This window comes from Phyllostomus discolor, chromosome 1 (genome assembly GCF_004126475.2).
Source record: "Phyllostomus discolor isolate MPI-MPIP mPhyDis1 chromosome 1, mPhyDis1.pri.v3, whole genome shotgun sequence".
NCBI lineage: Eukaryota > Metazoa > Chordata > Mammalia > Chiroptera > Phyllostomidae > Phyllostomus > Phyllostomus discolor.
Window position 1 is genome coordinate 191263496 of NC_040903.2, and position 16399 is coordinate 191279894.

Here is a 16399-nt window from a genome sequence, read left to right on the forward strand (position 1 = left end):
TGGGCGAGGCCTCCGTGGCCTCCAGGGTCCCAGACAGCTGCGCCCTCCCACACCTTGTGTGGGATCCAGAAATACCTGCAGACCCAGAGGGGAAGGCTGCTAAATCCAGAGGTGAAATATGGATGAAGAGCTGGAGATCTACAGGGTCTTAAGGCATCTCCCCACAGACTCTGTGTCGGTAGCAAAGGAAAACAGTAAGGACACAGTGAGGTCACTGGGCGCCACCTCGGCCGAGCGACCGAACCACACACACGCGGGGCAGAGGGGCGCCCGGGGCCTCTGGAGGTGACACCCTGAAAACACGTACATAGCCCCTGCGTATCCCGGCCGGGAATGTGTAGCTCCGAGTCTAACCATGGGGCAACATCAGACAAATCCAAAGAGAACAATCTCTTTTTTTTTTTAAGGGAGAAGAAGGAGACTACATTCTTCAACAACGCCGGTGTCCTGACAGACTCGGGAAGCCCGAGGAACTGTTTGAGACAAAAGGAGACCGAAGAGACGTTTCACCCACGTGCAGCCGGGGCCCCAGACCGGACCCTGTGCCGAGAGGAAAAACGCCATACAGGACTCGCTGGTCCACTGGCAGACCCGACACACGACCAGCAGACTAGATAAAGAGTCCTAGCTCGCTCGGTCTGTTGAAGGTTATTTAAAACAATGTCCTTATTGTTAGGAAACCCAGGCTGAAACATTTAGTTAATGGGCCATGATGGAGGCAAGTTACTCTGAAATGGGGGGGGGGGGGGGGGGGGAAGAAACATAAATGATAAAGAGAACGAGGCAAAATGTTAAAAAGAGTGAATCTGGATAAAGAGCATATGGTGTTTCATACTATTCTGGCAACTTTTCTGTAAGTTTGAAATTAATGTCCAAATAAAACATTTGGGGGGGTGGGAAACAACAAAAGGGCCTTCCAGGAGACCGGGGTGGGGTGAGGGTGGAGCAGACGCAGGGGGCGAATCTGGGGAGGACACTGGTCGTCATGTGTCTGCACTGGACTCAGACTTCCTGCTCCACCCGGGGACACATGTCCCCTCTCAGGCTGGCCCTCCTCTTTTCTCACTTCTTCGTCGATTTTCGCCTTCCTCTCCCAAGATCAGCAAGCTCCTAAGGGGCCCCCCTATGAATACCAGAGGACGAGACTGATGAACCTTTTGGGTATATTCTCCTATATAGTTAACATTTCTAGAAATGTTTTGACACCTATTTTGTCCACAAGCCCAGAATAATGAGGCAAGCTGTATTTATTAAGCCTTCTGGGTTTTACAAGGCATTTCATTCCCCCCTCCAATTCTGTGCCTAACATGGCTCATACTGCCTCACCCTGGGCTTCAGGCCACGTTCCTCCTTTCTGAGATCTCACGCAGGCTTTGAGGGTAGATGCCCCATTCCCCACACCACCACTACCACACATAACCCCCTTTCCACACCTCACACACAGGCACAGCTTCCCTCCCTAGGTTCACTGTCTGCCACAGCTGGCTGTGGTCACTTTAAATGACTATCAGCCAGATAAGAGTCTCTTTAAGCGGCCTCACTGTGGGCTAAAGGGAATGGAGCAAGCCATCATGTTGTACAAATTCATTTACTTATTAATTCAGAAATCCTTATATGCATTGTTCATGGGCAGACAAGTAGGCTGGCTATGAAAACTGAAGCACAACAGTGTGGGCTGGCTGCTTTTAACACATTGGAAATATAACATATCAGAACTTCTACTGTAACATCAGACAGCAGAAGGCTAATAATAATAATAATGACTTACATTCTGGCAGTGCTTTTTACTTGAGTCCTTTCAAGTTCATCTCATTACTCATGCATTCATCCACATGTTCATTAAATAATAGTATCTGTCCCCTGTCACCAGCTACAGGCAAAGACCCCAGAGGCACAGAGCCACGCCCTGGCCATGGGAGGCTGACATTCTCGGTGCTCCTGGATTGCCCAGCTGCCCCACTAGACACATGCTTAGGGTACCCCCCCCCCGCCATGGGGCACCAAAGAAAATTATTTCAAAGATGAGAAAAAATGAGAGATAATCAAAAAGAAGTTCTTGTGGTTTCACTACACAAGTAAATGTTGTTTCTAAAACCACCATGTTATATTATAACTCAGAACCATATTGATATATTCTTAATTACCTATGGGGCCCTAGCCTGGTCAGCACGGAAGGCCTCTAAAAGTTGTCACCCATCCCAAAGAGTCAGTAGAGGTGGCAGTCCCAAATGCCAACGAGCAGGCAACTCACATTAGTGAGTTCCAAAGGCTCTGAAGACAGCAGGACTGACAGCACTGGGGAGGGATTCACCGGGAGGGGGCGAGAGGGTGGGGGAGGGAGGCTGACACCCTGACTTCTGACTCGAGCGATGGTGGCGTCATTCCCTGAGAACAGGATCCACGCTGGAGGTGACTCACGATGAGCTGCTGTGTCTCACGTGCTTACATCTGGGAGCCCCCGGGATTCCAGCCTGGGGCAGGACTGGGACCCCACTGGAAGGAGCAGCACAGAGCGGGAGCGTGCTGGGGAGAAGGTGGGAGGGGTGACAGCCAGGGCTGGCAGAGGACAAGGTGTGAAGGGGCCTGAGGAAGGGCCCAGGAGGCAGAGGGACACCCAGGAAAGGACCCTGTCAGGGAAGAGGGGGCGGGAGAGTGTAGGGTGGTGGTCAGTTGCAGAGGCTGGGCCGACAGGGACGGAAGGGATTTAGCAGCACAGAGGTCACTGGGAGGAGTGACTGTAAAGGGAGGAGACCAGGACTGTGTGTACACAACCTTTGAGAAATTTGCTTGTGAAGCAAATGAGAGAGAAAGCTGCCCGAGAAGCAGAGCTGAAAGGGTGTCCTTTCTCCCTGCCTGCCTTCCTTCTTTCCCGGGGTAAGAGAGACCTGAGGACGTTTCAATGCTAAGAAAAACCGCAGTGAGGGAGAGGCTGGGGATGGGCCACATGCTGTGGGGCGCACACGGATGCTCCAGTTGTCCTGAGGTCGTGGAGGGAGCACAAGGAGCCACAGTCCTGAAGGCCAGCAGGACACGTGTCATTAAATCCCTTTACAAAAAGGGGACGCTGACCTGTGGAGTTAAGGTCACACAAATAGTCAGGCACAGGCCTCCCAGTTCCTAGTTCTGGTCCTTGTTCCAGACCAGGGGTCCTCCATGGGGCCACTGCTGGGACGGGCTGGCCCCTGTGTCAGCCCCTTGGGGGAAGGGGGTGCTATGGGTGCTGTCAGCACCCCGACTCCCCACAGCAGCCACACACAACTGTCTCACGTGACTTCGGAATGGCCCACTGGGCATTCAGAGGCAAAAAGCCTGTTTGCAATCATCTGCTTCTAGAACCAAACTCTCTTTTTCAAGTAAACACAGGGGGGTTTTTTTTACCTAGTTTTAACATGGACTGAATTGTCCGGGAATGCATCAGAGCAGGGGTGCCCAACCTCTGGGCTGCAGACTGGTATGGGTCCAGGCCTGTTAGGAACCAGGCCACACAGCAGGAGGTGAGCAGGCATCATCCCGAAGCCAATCCTCCCCCACCCCCCGACTCCCAGTCCGTGGAAAAGCCGTCTTCCACAAAACCAGCCACTGGTGCCCAAAAGGTTGGGGACCGCTGCCTTACAGTACAAAGAGAGGGGGTCCTGTACTTTATGTTCTTTGGAACTTTACTGAGAGTGGTTCACTGTGTCGGACAACCAGGTCCAGCTCAGCGGCATCTCTGTTGGTGCTGGAGTCACCCACACAGCACACCTGGACTGTGGGCATGTGGCGGCTGCTGCATCCTCAGTGACTCTATGTACAGGTTCGGGCACCTGCCTTCTCCCTTCCGTCTTCCGTGCAGCCATGTTCGAGCAAACGTGATGCTGTATCCTAACTAACTCGTTCTCTATTTCTCTCTTCTGTTACAGTTAAGGTGTCTCACTGATGTTTTTAAACTTATGTAAGTAGGTAGATCATATTATCTAGAAATTCTGTTCAGGGTAATTAGGAAGCATTACAAATATTTGCTAAATAACAGGGGGGCACCCTTCTGCATCACGTGCACCTAGAGGCAAGAGAAACTGTGGCGCTGAGGGAAATGCAGGAGCGAGCGGAATCGGGGTGGCTTCATGTGACCGATGCCACGGAATACACTCATGGTCATTTACAGATTACGTACGTGAAGCTTGTGGGTGATGGGTATCCTGGCAATACGGTACATCTGTGGGGCTTCAGAAGACTATTCATGTGGGCACCTTTGGGGAATTTCATTTCTATGATTAATTTAAATTATCCCCTACCTCAGCATTTTCTAGCATTTAATGACTAGAGGTAAAAGACCACGTCAATCTGCGTGGGTCAGGGAAATGATAAATGTTTCAGCGTCCAGAGGCGAAGATGAGTTTAGAAGAAGTCAAAGCAGTAGGTGCCAGGCTTGGTCTGGGGAATGTCTTCTTAATGGATGAGAAGATGAGTAAACAGTTTGTAAGAGGATGCTTAGGGAAATGTATTTATGGAAAATGCTATCTCGTGAGGAACAGTGGACAGGCAGAGGGATAGAGAAATGATCTCAGAGGACCTCCCATAGGTTAAAAAGGCAGGCCAGAAATACTCAGGGATCAGACTCTGAGAGGGGCTGGTTATCTAATGGGGGGCGGGGGGGATGAGGCATAAATTCCCATGGGCATGCCCATCACTGCCAATCAGGGACCCAGGGAAAAAAGACTATGTCCTTCAATTGAGAGAGAACAGCTAACTCACTCAGGTGTCCCCCCCCCCCCACCTGAGGAGGCAGGGGGCCTGGGGAGAAAGGGAAGGGCCACCTGCTGGCTTGTAGTGCTAATGGGATGTCCGCTTCCACTAACACTCGCCACTCCTCTCCTCGCCTCTCAATTTTCTCATCAAAAAATGAATAAAATACAATAGAAGACTTTAGATTCTATCGTTGTACATTTTCCTGTTGTTTTCATATTTCCCCAGGTGCATTTGTGTCTTTAAAACATTTTTAAAACATCAGATCAAAGCAGCTGTGGGAATTTAACAAGCAGACAGACTCTCAAATGCATAGCTGCATCACTTCCCAGAAGTGAGGAGAGGAAGCAGGATCCCCCACAGGTAGGAAGTGCATCCGGGAGCCAGTTTACAAGTCCCTCTGGGGAGATGACTCAGCTAAGGGGCCAGCAGGGCCCCCACCCAAGCTGCAGGGAAGCAGGACCAGCCGGTACTTCGAGCCCCGAGGACACACCGGCTGATCTCAGAGACAGGGCCCTGGGGAGAGGGAAAGCCTTCCAGGTTTAGGAGTCCCGCAGGGCCAGGACAGACTAGGGCGAGGCAACGCAGGCATTCGCTTCAGGCACAACATTTAAATGTAAAGTGTGCCAGAAAAAGATCTTAGTAATCAAGATACATGATACCGTAATGCAATGTTTACAGAATCAGATCAGTAAACTAAGGTGCAGCCTGTAGTTATACTAGAACCAGGGCCAGGATTAGGGCCAGGCCAATGAGACAGGGTCAGGTGGGGTTCTGGGACGTGGGCAGGGTCTCACAGAACAAAGCCCTGGCCCCCCCACTCCCCGGCTGGTGCCAATAACACCTCTGTGGAGAAACACCACACAGCACCACAACCCCTTATCCCAAACACTTGGAATTCAGGATTGAAAAAAATGTTTAAGCCCTGCCTGGTGTGGCTCAGTGGATCGAGTGCCAGCCTACAAACCAAAGGGTCGCCCGTTCCATTCCCAGTCAGGGCACATGCCTGGGTTGCAGGCCAGGTGCCCAGTTGGGGGCATGAGAGAGACAACCACACATTGCTGTTTCGGTCCCTCTCTTTCTCCCTCCCTGCCCTTCTCTCTAGAAATAAATAAATTGTTTTCTTTTTGAAAACAATTTTAAGAAGGTAACGTAGAGCACATCCCAGAGACTACTCAGTTCCACGGCAGGGCCCGGGGCAGCGCTGAGTCCCTCCCAACACAAGGACACTTCTGAAGCCACCTCTACGCGGTCACACTCCGCAGAACAGACGACCGGGGGCCTCACGTTAGGTCAGGTTTTGCCATCCCACGAGATACAGAAAAGCTTTCAGTCTTACCATGTCTCAGATTTTGAAACCACAGATAGAGGAGTGTGAGTCTTAACAGCGCTGCACTAGCTTTCTTACAGAAAAAAGGCAGCAGATTGGACCCAACGTTTTTTGTGATAAACTTATGGAGAAAAGACCTCTGCAAAGTCCTCACCAGTGAGCCTCCAGGAGGAGATTTTTAAAAGCTGGTCAAGGCCAGGGCAGACTCGGGGCAGCAGCATTTCCCACCAGCGGCCCACAGGGGTTATTAAACACCTTCTATGCGTAAACCCTTGTACACAGTCCTGGGAGGTACTAAGACATACAAGACCCAGTTCCAGCCCTCGGGAGCTGAGGAGGTAGGAGGGACAAGGAGGTAAACGTAAATCATAGGACACTGACAACTGAAGGGAGCTAACCTATGGCTACACTTAGAAGTGACGAAACCAGGCAGTTAACAGCAGGAAGAGATTGAAATCGGGGTTGGCTAATTGCCCTGCACTGCCCCTCGTCTGCTGCTTGCACAATCATTGCCAACAGCGATGAAATTACGAGAGGCACGAAAGACCCCAGCTGAGGTGGTTTTGGTCAAACACACCTTGGCGGCAGAGGTGGGCTCTGACTTTAAAAAGAACTTCGGAGCCCTGGCTGGGTGGATTGGTCGGTCAGAGAGCCATCCCGTAACCAGGAATGCCCAACCTTCTGGCGTCCTTGTGCCACACTGGAGGAAGAGGAGTTGTCTTGGGCCACACATTCACTACACAAACACTAAAGAAAGCAAAACAAAACAAAATCTCATAATGTTTTACATAAATTTGCAATTTTGTGTTGGGCCATATTCATAGCCATCCTGGGCTGTATGCAGCCTGTGGGCTGTGGGTTGGACACCCCTGCCACCAAAAGTTTGCAGGTTTGATCCCTGGTCAGGGCACATACCTAAGTTGCAAGCTCAGTTCGATTCCCAGTAGGGGCATCTACAGGAGGCAACCAATCAATGTTTCTCTCTCTTTCTCCATTCCTCTCTCTCTAAAATCAATAAACAGCCTCGGGTGAGGAAAATAGAGTATTAACTAAGGCACCAAGTACAATAGGTCTGTTGCTGCTGAGCTGGTAAGAGGGCCTTCCACAGGACCACTCAGGAAATTTGATGTGTGACCCTGCGACTGGGCAGACAGGGTAGACTGGCATCTGGCCGCCACCTGAGACACCCCAGGCATGAGACACAGGCTGGCTGGCCATCTGCTGTCGGAGGGGCGAAGGGAGACGGCTGCGCTGGGAGGTCGCTGTGCCAAATGATGTGTCATTGTTTCCTTGAGCTAATGTGGGCCACATGCAAGAGAGGCCCCCTTGTCCAAAAGGGCCCCTCAGACAGACCAAAGGACCTTGGCCAACCTGGGCTGGAGATGAATCACTGGATTTTAGAAACTCAGGAAAGAACAATGATTTAGCATGGAGGATTATTTGCTCTTTTCAAGACCAATGGAAGTGAATGACCCTAGCAATTGTCAGGGCAAGGGGGCCTCTGAGAAACTCGAACACGGCTGCAAGAGAAAGAACTGGCGTTAAATACCTGCCAGGCCCAGGGAGCTGGAAACTGGCAGCCAGCAGCGCTGACCAAGGGAACCCTTTCCTGTCCCCGCACCCCACCCACTGACAAAGGACTGGACATATTAAATATTGAACTTAAAGTGACCACAGGACCTTCCACTGCCTAAGAATGACCAGAAAAAAGGATGGGGACTGATTGAGTTTTCATCCCAGGGCAGGGAAAGAACTAATCTCACCAAGAAACATAAAGGGACAGTAGGAGACAAAATTAAGTCACTTTATGAGCACATCCCAATGAGTCATGTTTCTTTATACTAATTAGAAACATAGTTATTAAAATGGAATGTTTGTCCCTGTACCAACTGAAATCATCTCTCCTATTCCCACTGGTATAGTAACCACCATTAGGAATAAATGGTACAGGGCAATAAGGAACTACGGGGAAAAGCAAGGCAGGCAGGGGCTGGAAAAAAATTAGTTTTTGCTGGGTTCAGCGGGAACTCATTTACTCCTCAACTTCGAATATGATGAAATGAAAATAGAAAGTGTATCAATGGACAGCAGAATCCATGAGTCCCTGGACAAACAGCTTTGTTCAAAAGGAAATCCAGATGGCCCCATTCTGTGTACAGAAAAGCTGTGACTCCTGGAGTTTCTCAACTGAGTTTATGATGTGCTCTTGTTCTTCCAGGCTGAGCAAAGGCAGCAGGGAAGAGGCATGCTCTCACAACACCATGTCAGTTGGAAAGCATAGGTCAAAGTCCCCAAGTCCTGGAGCCCTGGGCGGATCCTGGGCCGCACCAGTCCCTGGGGTCTGCCAAATCCAAGTGCAGAACATGAAGCTTTCGCCAGTGTACAACCTCCCTGCTGCTTTCACCTGGGGGCAGTTGGAGTGTGGCTGGGGGAGGGGGTTGTGAAGTTGAAGTTTTAAGACAAAATACAAGGGGTGCTCCCCAAGGGTTAAGAAATGCAGAGTGTACACCCCTCAGCTGCCCTGTTTACACAGTCACAGGAAGAATTTCCTGGCCCGGTGTCCCCTTCACAAATGGGTACCTACTCCAGCTCTGACTTTGTCCCTTAGCTTCCAATATGGCTTCTTTCTTCTGGGGTTTCTCCTTCAACCCCCTCTCTGCCTCCCTAGCTCTGTCTTCCTACTGCTGTAGGCCAGCTGAGTTATTCCTGGAGATGGGACCAAATTAAACAGATTCTACTGGATCACCCAGTATTTTCGCTGGAAGAGTGGTTAGAGAATATCTCTTCTAACATTCTTGTTTTACAGATAAGGAAACTAAAGGACTCATGTGACATGCCCAGAGTCACTGAGCTGAGGCAAGGGCCCGAGTCTCCTGACCCCTAGCACAGTGCTCCATCAGGCACCATCGTGCTAATGCTCCAGGGGGTCAGCTCCTCCAGGCTGCCACTTAAGGCTTCATTCTTCTCCCACAATTACCTCGAAGTGGTAGAAGAGCCTCAGAGTTAACTCGCCTGAAACGAACAAGGGTGAAAGAGATGAGAACCATCACAATGAACTAGCTGGTCACCTCTGAAGGGAGTCATCGGTGGCCACAAACCCTCTCTCAGGAGAATGGGGCGGTCTGCTGTACTTTGCAGGGTGTGCCTGGGGCCCAGGGGCACGATCTGGTCTCCACAGCTGAGCTGTAATAATGGGCAGCAAGAGGCCCAGAAACGAGGTTGCAGGGTGAGGACTGGGAGTCAAAGATAAGCTGCTATGACTAGTGACAGCAAGGTAACAGAAAGAAAAATGCCACCCAGCGAGTCTGTTAAGCAAGAGGGGAAAAGTCAGCACCAGAATGAAATGGGGTTTATGAGATACATCCTGTGCCAAACAGAAAGTGTGTCCTCCTTACAGTAACTCCCAGGCCATCTGGTCTACTTCCCCAGTGCAGGACACTGACCTCTCTCTTCTTCCTGAACATTCACTGGGATGTTTCTCAAATAAGAACCCGGACTTCTAGCTCCTTTTAACTGGCTGTGTTTAATCCATACCAAGTCTCCTTCTTATAGCTGAACTAACAATACCTCCACTTTTACCTTCTGCCCAACATGCAATCCACAGAACACAACGGAATCGGACGGACCTCAGATCAAATCCCAGTTTGTACCTCTGAAAGCTGCATGACGTGTGCAACCCTTTTAACTTCCAGAGGCTCAGTTTTTCCAGCTGTAAAACAGGGATAAATACAGAGCCATCTCATTGTTATGAGAGAAGAAGAACATGTATCAAGTGCTTAGCCCAGTGCCAGGTATACAGTAAGCATTCAATAAATGGTGGCTGCTACTGTTATTATTGCTATGAGCGCTGAAGCCGGCAGCAGCTCCACGAGTGGAATTAAGTCTCCAAGGGCCAAAACGGTTTGTCAAAGGTCGCACAGTGAGTCAGGAAGGGATCGCAGACTTCCTGATTCCAGAGGCCTTTGCCAATCATCAGCTCCCACACAAACAACATCCTTGCCCAATGACCTAGAAATCTGGGTATCAGATCACATCCAAGTACCACAGCTGATGATTTAATAAGCCCTCACCATGTGCTAGAAACCATGCAGGCTGTATGAAAGCGTTAAGGCTTCCACGGATCCTAGCAGGAAGGTCATCTCCTTCTTCATGGCGGGCAGAAACACAATTAAAAAACAACAATCTGGAGCTGCTGCTTGCTTGAGTTACCCCGCAATGATGATATTTCTTGTCCATACTGAAGAAAGTAAATGAAAGGAAGACCAATGCCCTGGCAGCCTTATTCCTAGCGCTGGAAAGGCACTTCTGATTGGGGATAAGAGGGAGGGGGGTCCTTGGGACTAGAGACGGAAACAGGGTTTGGCTCAGGACAGCAGGGAAAAAGAAGTCGGGGTTGGCAGTGGGCTAAACAGAGGGCCCCACCACCGCTCCACAGAAGGGCAGAGACCATCCGCAAGGTGGGCTTCCCGCTGCACCAGGGCCTGCCCCTCCGCTGGGGTCGCAAGCCAGGAAACCATGGAGCCTCAGGAAGCACGTTTTATCTTGAAGCATGAATCACCCCTCAGAAGCCCAGAAAAGAATCCTCTCCTTCATGGCCCTCTCTTCTTTGGCAGGCATCCCTAGCTCCTCAGGGCTGGTGTCAAGGCCTTGCGAGGATTCGGATGAGTGACCCTTCTGACAGAAATGAACCATTCCAGGAACTCACGTGACAGGACATCGCTTAAAAACTGAAAGGAAACAATGAATGAATGAATCAGCTAGGAGGCACTGGTACTCAAGTCCACCCACAGAAGCAGTGAGAAATGGCCCATGCATCTGACTGCAGGGCTTCTGGCATGGAAAGGAATGGCAGAAAGTGTGCTTTCTGATCAGGCACCCGATGTATTAGATCTTCTTATATTAAGTTAGAATTTGACCATGCAGCGCGCGCTCTCTCTCTCTCTCTCTCTCTCTCTCTCTCTCTCTCTCTCTCTTTTAGCTGCCATGCTTCTGCAGGATGGAGCAGCAAAAAGGAACAATCTGAGGACCCAAGTCCTGCCCGTGTAGACTGCGCACCCTAATTTCAATGCTGTCCCTGCTATAATACCAGGCTCACTGGGAGCGAAGAGCTCTGAAAAGATATCAAACTCCCTGTTGGGGAGCCAGCAGAGTAAAGGATAATGGGGAGCTTGATGCTCTGAAACTGAACTTGGTAACGACTTTGGTTACTCACTAGACTGTAACCGACCCCAAAGGTGGAAGCACCAATGTCAGTGGAGTGTGGAAAGTGGCCTTTCCGAACCATCCTTCACAGGAGCAGGGGGCCGGTGTCACTCAGTGGCCTCGACCCCACTAAGTCTATGCAGGGGGAACTGATATGAAAATGAGCCTTGAGGACAGCCTTGGGGTGGAGGAGAGCGGGACCCACAGCTGCAGGACGACGTGCGCACAGGGAAGGGAGCGAGGCCTGCTTTCTATCTGGAAATGTGATAGATCACTTGTTCGGCCTCAGTTCTATCTATGGATGTGAGCGGCAGGGGTGAAAACCACACCTTTCCTTGAGTCACAGCAGCATGGAGCAGCCCGCAGCTCAGAGTCTGAGGCAAACGTATAGCTGAAACCAAGCACACAGGTGCCTCCATTCTATCGGTGCCTCTTTGAGTCATAATGATAACAGTGTAACCCCTGGATCTCTTCCAGTTCTGGAGTCTACATATTCTTTGTCGCTGTTGTTCTGTTACAGTTGTCCCGATTTCCCCCCGATGCTCTCCCCTGCCCCACTGAGTCCAGATATTCTTAAACCCCAGGAGAGGAAAATTTCCCAACACAGACATTCATTCAAACCACAGCCAGCGAGCTCTCAGACCGACTCACTTTCCCTCAAGGGGACTCACAACCCAGAGTGCCACCTCCGAGCCCTTCCCCGGAAATCAGCATACCCTTCACTTCTCAGATGCAAAGCTTCTGATGTCTGAGAGGTGGAGGCGGAGAAAGCAAAAGACCTGACCAGAAAGAAAGGCTACATTTCTTCCTGTTCCGAACATCAGAATCCCTTCCAACACCCCCTCCCTAGCCAGGTGCTGCCACAAAGGGAGCTGAGAGTTCGCCAAGTAAGAAATCATCCACATCTTAAAAGGAATGTTCCCGCAAAAATAAAAAAAAACAATACATAAATAAAACCCAAACCGCCTTGTGGGAAAATGGGGGGTGAGGGGAGGAGGGAGGAGAAAAGTAAAGATACAAATTTGAAAACAGCCAGGCGGTCAGAGGGTTAGATTTCCCTTCCCTCAAGGGCAGCCAGACCTTACACGGGTGCTGATAAGACCGAGCAGCCTCACTTTGCGGCCCTCACCCAGACCTCAACTTGTAACACCAATGTCACCGGCGGCCCTTCTTGGTCGGAGCTTGGAGAGTGACTGTCCCTGGCGTGCAGGCTGGACACGGTCTGCCTGGAAGAATCCTAGGGGGACGGCGCTCTGAGACATCTGAGAGCAAAGGCAGACACAAAATCACCTGCTGCCCATGCGCTACAGCAAGTGCCTTTCTGATGAAAAACTATACTTTTACAGTCGACACTGAGTTTTCCCTATCGCAAGGCTGTAACTCAGTCCTTTCCCACTAAAAAAACAAAAAACAAACAAAAAAAAAACGACACCTTGCCCTTCAGAAGCAATATGTAAATCAGATACAAGTAAAACAAACACAGTGTAAGGCTCCCTAACTCATTTAACGTCTTTCATTCAAGGGCCCGAGGTCCCATGCACGGAAGAAATGTAAAATGTCATGCCTCATCCTTTAACAGAGGGAATCCGAGGGAGCAGCGCTTTCCCATGTCACAGTCAGTACACACGAGGAGCAATCCGTGAAAAATCCCCTCCGCTCACCATTGGGGGTGGAGAGGTCGGGACTCCACATCGGTATCCTCAGCTCTGAATCAATAGCTTGGGAAACCCAATGGGGGCTGAGCAATGTCCAGCCTGCCATTGAGAGGGGACAGGGCCCTAGAAATGGGATTGGTGGTGCCTCTGGTCTAGAGTCTGTGTCGGACTCCAGCCACAAGTTCCAGAACCACAGGCTGATAGCTCAGGGGACTTCTTTTTCTCCTCCTGCCCCTTAGGGGTCCTGAAACATCCCTCACTCCTGCACATTTAAGGGGCCGAAGTCAACACTAAATCAGATTGTCATTTCCCTACAGGAACCAGATAAATATTGGGGCGGCCAAAAAGTTCATTTAGTTTTTTCCGTAAGATGGCTCTAGTAGCACTTCGTTGTTTTTAACTTAATTTGAAATAATTTTGTTAGATTGTATTGTGACAGTTGTCATGTCAGCATGAGTTTTTTAAAAAAGCATCAAAATTGGTGAAGTTTTGTGCAATAATTTTAATATTGAAGATAGAAGATGATTCACAGCATTTTTGGCATATTATGCTTTATTATTCCAAGAAAGGTAAAAAACACAACTGAAACGTCGAAAAAAAAGATTTGTGTGGTGTGTGGAGAAGGTGCTGTGACTGTTCAAATGTGTCAAAAGTGGTCTGTGAAGTTTCTTGGTACTATTGACAATTTGGCCAAATAATTCTTTGCTGTGGGGCTGTCTTATACATTGGAAGATGTTTAGCAGCACCCCTGGCCTCTACCCACTAGAAGCCAATAGTGGGAGACAGCCGACATACTGAAAATATCCAAATCAATAAAGTTATTGGTGAAAATGTAAAATGCATCTTTTGTTTTATGGAAAAAAAACTAAAGGGATTTTTTTTGGCCAATCCAATAAACTGGCCCAGCCCCCACTGTCTCCCCAGTTACCCATCTCTGTCGCCAGAGACAAAGCCTTGCAGAGGAGGGCCAAGAGTCTTCTGAGCCCACCCCTCCACGCCTTGCTAGACCAAGAGGTCCTGCAGGCTCACCCCTCACCCAATCACTTGTAGCATTAGCTCGTTCTCCGGAGCAGGAACAAACCAGCTACCCCTCCCACCCCTGCGCTGTACCTTCTGGCTCCCCCAGCAAGCAGATGTAGCTTGTCTTATAGCCCGGGGGGGGGGGGGGGGGGGACCCACTCTCAGAGGGCTGTCCGTTCTGAGAAAAAGAAAGGCAATGGGCAGTCCCGCCACAGGACAGAAGCCAGTGGTCACAATGTAAGTGGCTTGGAGCTGGAGTTACCTCATTTCTGAAGACACGAGGTCGAGACCTGGGACCTGGAACCTGGCCCAGTTGTTTTCTAGAGAGAAAGACACTGTACCACCTCCAGGGCAGGCCAACCAGCCTTCCCCTTTACCCATCTTCCTGGTTACAGCAAAGACAGAACCCAGGCCTCCTGATGACCGGAGTCTGAAGGCCAGAGTAACAGCTCATTTGTTACTAAGTGTGAGAACACACCAGAATCCACGAGCAGAGCCCCCAAGGTTACACTGGCCCAGCTCCCCCCGGGTCCTGCTCTTTTCCTCTGGGCGGGCATGCAGCAGCACCTAAACAACCTGCCACACTGCTAGGCTCTCTCTGTACCTGGGGCAACTAAACATCCCCCCCGCCCCCACCCAAGGAAAAAGAGGGGAAAGAGGGAGACCTAGTCCTCAGAAGGGAGGGTAGGGGTCAGTTTCTGACCGGGCATACACAAAAAGAAAGGGAGAAAGACACCTGGGAAAGAGGCCACAGTCTCTCTGCCCTTGCGGGCAACAGGGATGAAACGGTCCTCATCTCAGAGCCCTGCATCTCCCACCGAGGACCGGGAATAAGAGAGGGCAGCTGGAGAGCTGGCAGCCAGGGGGTGGGCCGGGCCGAGGGTGTGCAGTCCACCATCGCCTAGGGTTTCCATGCATTCCCGAGAGAAGGCAGCAGGGTCATATTGGCACGACGGTTCCCTCCCCTCATGGAAGGTCCTCAGCCTAAAACTCCGGATGGTCTGTGGTTTCTACTCCGAAGCCCTAGCTCCAAAGCTTCTACCCAGACTGGACCCCGCTTCGCTCTCCAGAAGCGGCCTGGGGGGGGGGGGGGGGGGGCGCTCGCCGCCTGTTGGAAAGGGGGTGTCAACCTTCCACTGCCGGAGATCCCCAGCTGGCCCCTTCCCTTAGCATCTCCCCAATGCCCTTTGTTTTCAGGAGGGGAAAGTTGCCAACACGCCCCCCTGTGCGCCCATCCCCCTCAGGGAACCCAAGCCTGGGCGCACCCTCTAATCTGCGGCTAGCTCTTTAGCTGGGGCCGCCACTCCGAAACCGAAAGCAAAGAGGAAGCAGGATGGGGAAGCGCCCCCAGCCCGGTCTCTCAATCTTCCCCATCACCATATCATCGCCCGCACCCCCTGCACTGGCGCTGGCCGCCCCGGGCGGCCACCCCTCTGGGTGGTGTAAGGGCCTCTCTGCGGGCATCGGGGGCACCTACCAGTGCGGGGCTGGGGCCGCGGGCAGCGGCAGGGGCAGGGGCAGGGCTGGGCCGGCCGCCTGCCGGGTGCAGGTGCGGCCAGGAGCGCCGTTTCGCCGGCTCGCTCCCGCTCCTCCTCCCGCGCCGGGACTCTGGGTGCTCTCCTGCGCCGCCTGCTCCCCGCCCCCACGCCCGGCGTTCGGACTCCCCCAGCGCGGAGTTGCGGGCCGTGCCTCCCCCACGCCGCCCGGCCTCCCGCTCCGCGCCTAGTCCCGCATTGTGTGTCCGCTCCCGCCACGGCGGCACAGGGGCCGGGGGGCTGCAGCCGCAGCTGCCCGGGCCAAACGGAGCCCCCGGCGGCGGCGGCACTCACCCATAGTACGGATGCGATGCAAACTGCACATGCTCGCGTCTGACAGGCGCCCGGCCTCCGGCGCGGCTTAACTCCTTGCTCGCCTAGTCATCCGCTGGTGCGCTACCCCGCTGACCCTACAGCCTCTCGCAGCCGGGAGTCTGCCGCGCGCGCGTGGCGCTAGGAAGCGCAGCCACGGCCGGGCCGCTGCGAAGGTGGCTGCAGTGCAAAGCTTCTTAGTCCCCTTAGCCCATATGCCACCCCGCCAGCATTTGAGATGTCTGCAGGAGCCAGGAGGAGAGGACTAGCTTGTAGAGTTGTAGGGGACTGCGTGTACAAAATCCACTGTGGGTATCCTGCAGGCCCCCACTAACCAAAGGCCATAGGCCACATGGAGTTGCAGACCCACTGTGTGCCAGCATTGTGTTCTGTGCAGTCCATCCATTGAAACGGCCCTGCAAGTTTGTTTTATTAGCCCCATTTTCAAGATGAAGAAACTAAGGCCTATGGAAAGGAAGTTAAGGAATTTGCCTAAGGCAAGGCCTGAACCTCCAATGCCCACAATTTGGTTTATACAGCAAAGATTAAACAGAAGATACTCTTTCTGAGGTCGATCTAGATACTAATATTGGAAGGTCTAAAATATTGGATGTCATCTGGAA

At 51.7% G+C, this 16399-nt stretch overlaps 1 protein-coding gene across 3 annotated transcripts in view; it reads right to left on the minus strand.

Annotated features, from left to right (window-relative positions):
* Nucleotides 1–15900, minus strand: part of TMEM229B (transmembrane protein 229B) — a 37744-nt gene extending 21844 nt beyond the window's left edge. For 2 of the 3 annotated variants that reach the window (XM_028508171.2, XM_028508173.2), the window contains exon 1: nucleotides 15407–15751. The gene's annotated coding sequence lies outside the window, so the exon portion shown is untranslated. The other variant, XM_028508172.2, reaches the window with a different exon arrangement.
* Between the last annotated feature and the right edge of the window lie 499 nt (nucleotides 15901–16399).